The following is a 4,365-nucleotide window of genomic DNA, read 5'->3' on the forward strand; positions in this document are numbered from 1 at the left end:
GAGACAGCTAAAAGTGCACATGTAACATTTTTTTCTTTAGTGTCGTGTTTTTTTTTTCACTTTAACTTTAGTCACTCGTTCTTACCCATTTAATTATTATGTCTAGCATCAAATGTTGGAATTATAATCCAGCACCACTGTAGAAGGTTCTCAACCACTAACAGGGGATGAAATCTATGAGACCGTTTTGAGTAGACGACCCGGATATTCAAAAGGTCTAGGTTGGGGCCCTAAGTCTAAGTCAAGAAGAAGTACCATCTCATCAAGCTCGTCATCTACTCAAGGAACGAAGGCGGGAATGGATGAATTGAGAGTCAATTTCCAACAGTCTCAGTCAAGGATTAAGGAACTTGAAGATGTTCAGAAAAGAATGCAAGAGGATCATGCAAGACAAATGGAAGAAATGAAAAAGATGATTGAAGACATGGTACGATCACATAGAGGAGACCCGTCAAATTAGGTATGATTACTACATTATTTAGTTGTCTAATATGTTACTATCCTACAATTATGGTAGCAAAGTTTAGTTATGTCTTAAGTAGCTTTATGATAATTAAAGAATTGTTGGCTATCCTGCAATTATGGTAGCCAAACAACTGAATTTTGATGTGTTTTTTGTTGGCTCTCTCATTGCCTCTTTTTTTGACTTTTTATTCAACTGTATCTCTCTCTCTCCTTGAATCTCGCTCTCTCCCTGAATCTCGCTCTCTCCCTGCCTCTCGCTCTATCCTATACTATTCTTTCAAGTTTAAACATCTGTAAGAACAGTCTTGGATCGCAAAGGTGCCCTTAGCAGCTCACACCCTGATTTAGTTGTAAATATGTGTCATTTAAAGCTACAACACTCTCATACAAATTAAGCATCCCATCATGCCTTGATGTTTCAAAAGTCTAATCACAGTCCTTGAATCTCGCTCTCTCCCTACCTCTCACTCTCTTCCTGCCTCTCACTCTCTCCTTTACTATTCTTTAAAGTTTAGACATCAGTAAGAATAGTCTTGGATTGCAAAGATGCCCTCAGCAACTTCACACCCTGATTTGGTTGTAAATATGTGTCATTTAAAGCTTCAACACTCTCATACAAATTATATAAGCATCCCACCATGCCTTGATGTTTCAAAAGCCCAATTACAGTCCCTGAATATCGCTCTCTCCATGAATCTCGCTCTCTCCTATACTATTCTTTAAAGTTTAGATATCTATAAGAACAGTCTTGAAATGCAAAGATGCCCTCAGCAGCTTCACACCCTGATTGACATCCAAAGTAATGACTTTCTTTACCAAAGCACCAACTTCTTTGATATTAAACTTGTTCAGGAGAGTAATACTAGAAATGGTGGACATTGGTTTCACAGTCAAATCATCCATCACCATGTAAGTAACCATGTCCTTCACAAACCCTCCTCCCACATTTTTTTTGGCTGTGTAATTGCACTATTTTGTGGAAATGTGAAACTTTAGGCTTCAAAAGGGTGTCTTTGCTCTGATTTGGTCGTAAATATGTGTCATTTAAAGCTTCAACACTCTCATACAAATTAGATAAGCATCCCACAATGCCTTGATTTTTCAAAAGCCTAATCACAGTCCATGAATCTCGCTCTCTCCCTGCCTCTTGCTCTCTCCTTGCCTCTTGCTCTCTCCTATACTATTCTTTAAAGTTTAAACTTTCATCTGCCCCTTATTTCAGCCACATTTATTCTCTCTCTCTCATTGCCTCTTGCTCTCTCCTTGTCTCTTGCTTTGATTTAGTTGGTAATGATGCCACATACCGCACACATATACAACTAAAACTAAAAGTACATATTGTTTTATGAGATTTTTGTAAGGATGATCAAAAGTTGATTTATAAAATTTTTGTATGGATGACCATTTTTTTTTTGCCAATGCAATTTGATTAGCTTTTTAAATTTTTCTTAGCGTCAAATATTGTTTTAATTGTTTTTTTTTTCTCACTTGTTTTTACTCTTATTCTCTCCATTTGGTTTATTTGGTATCTAAAAAACTCTGTTTGTTGTCAAAGAAAGAAGAAACAACTTTGTCATTTATTGTCTTCGTTATTGTGATTAGAAGCAAAATATGGAGAAAGTAGTGTTGTTTTATTGGGATGATCCTCTCTATTTTCCTTTTAAACATAAATTATTAATGCAAAGAGCAATAGTTAGCTGCAGTCTAAGTTACACCCAGTTTCATATATTCATTCCTCAACCATTTTGGGTACAAATTTGAGTTTTATGTGTGTTGGTCATCATTTTTTACTCGTTTGGATGTTCATTACCACCCGTATTGGAGTTTGAACGTGAATTTGAATTGTTTATCGATATAACATTTCAATGTTTTTGTTTTATTGTAGAATGTTGTTCGGAGATGAGCTGGGACAATTGTTGAAGATGTTGTGTTCGAGAAGTGTTCTAGATGTTGTTTTCATTTTACTTCTTTTATGTATTTCTTATATGAATGTTTATCGACTTTGTTGGGATATTGTAATTTTTTACTTGTTATAAAATGGACTTCATTTTTGTTTATGTGAATCTTTATTTGTATAATATGTTTTACAGGATTTCAGATCAAATTTTAAAAAAATTACAAACGATATATTAAATTTTAATACTCCCCACGCATATAGGATCCCCCGACGCACTATAAAACGGCGTCGGGAGTTATGGTGGAACTTCGGACGCCTATGTGGCGTCGGGAGTTAGGGGGAACTCCCAATGCCTAAGCGGCGTTGGGAGTTAAGGGGAGCTCCCGACGCATTGTAGTGCGTCAAAAGTTCCCCCTAACTCCCGACGCTGTTCAAAAGTTCATCAGGAGATCCTCTCCGGACGGATTTCTCCCTACCAAGCTCTCGACGACCGTTTATGCGTCGGGAGATCCTCTCCCGACAAATTTTTCACACTTTCCCGACGAAATGTGACGTCGGAGAAGTCATAATTCCTGTAGTGTATATTGAGTATTAAACTTATTTAAACTTGTATTTTGTAGGTATCTCGAAATTTATGTTGAAGATGCATTTCCCGACAAACTAAGTTAGGTTGTAGAATTGTGTTTTATAGATACTTTGTGGATATTATGTAATGTTATTTTAGAGTTAAGAATTTGTGGGTGTTATGTTATATTTAAGACGAATAGTACTAGTAGTTGTTTATTTGACAAATTCTTAAGATTCAAACATTTTTTCTAGATATTATTTAATATTGTAGACTTTTAATTAATTTTAGCCATTTTTATTTGATATTTGTAAGATTCAAACAGGTATGACATTTGCAATATATATATATATATCAAATTTAGTAAACAAAGAAAAAAGATATTTCCAATGTCTAAATATGTAATCCCAACAGTACAGGGGTCGGAAAAAAGTGTAATTTCGTGCTTGTTTTTTACCTTTTTCCCGACGCTAAAATAGGTCCCCATCGGCTTAAGTAATCATCTCCCGATGGTACATGGGTCAGAAAAAGTGTAATTTCCCGCTAAAATAGCTCTCAAGAGAACTTTCTTGACAGTCGAATCGTAGATTAAGCATTGGAATAAGAAACCATCTCCCGATGCCACGTGGAACCGTCGGCATAAGCTGACTTCTCCCAACGGTGGAAAATTATTCTTACTTTCAAGATAAATAACTTTTTCCGATGATATAGCTTAGGGTCGATAACAAGGCCCTTGTGTGTGTGTGTGTGTGTATGTGCGTGTGTGCGTGCGTGTGTGCGTGTGTGCGTGTGTGCGTGTGTGTATGTGGTTCGTTCATGGTTCGATATTCTGGTGTCCTAGGCGTAGAGGAACTTTGTACATCCTTCTTTCATTATACATGTAAAAAAAAATGAAAATATTTAAAGAAAGATATAAGAAGACTTCACGTGTAACAAATTATGATCGAACAATTTGGTGGGGTGCATAAAGATAGGCGTAGCCTAAGATATACTTAAATATTTTTTGGTTTTTAACTCTCCATTAACTCTGAACTATTTAGTTTTTAGTTTCAATTACACTCCAAACTTTAAAAATTTTCTTTTTAACAAATGAAGTTTGAAAAATTTTAAACGTAAATAAAATACATTTTTAATCTCTAGTTCAAAATTAAAGTCTATCTAGTTGTGGAGACTTCAAGGGACCCATTCTAGTCTCTAAAGTCACAATCTCTTGAATACAATCAAGTTTTAAAATGTCGATGTCTTATTTTTATCAAAATTTTGATGAAGATATCGATAAAATATCGACGTCGATGGATATTTCTGGAAAGAAAATTATGAAAACAAAAAGTTAAAATAAATTTTAAATTATAAATAAACATTTTATGATTTCAAATAAGTTGATATGTTTATTATTCATATTATATTATATTAGTGACCATTTGTTGTTTAATTTTAT

This window comes from Benincasa hispida, chromosome 10 (assembly GCF_027475165.1).
Source record: "Benincasa hispida cultivar pf3 chromosome 10, pf3_genome.v1.1, whole genome shotgun sequence".
Lineage (NCBI taxonomy): Eukaryota > Viridiplantae > Streptophyta > Magnoliopsida > Cucurbitales > Cucurbitaceae > Benincasa > Benincasa hispida.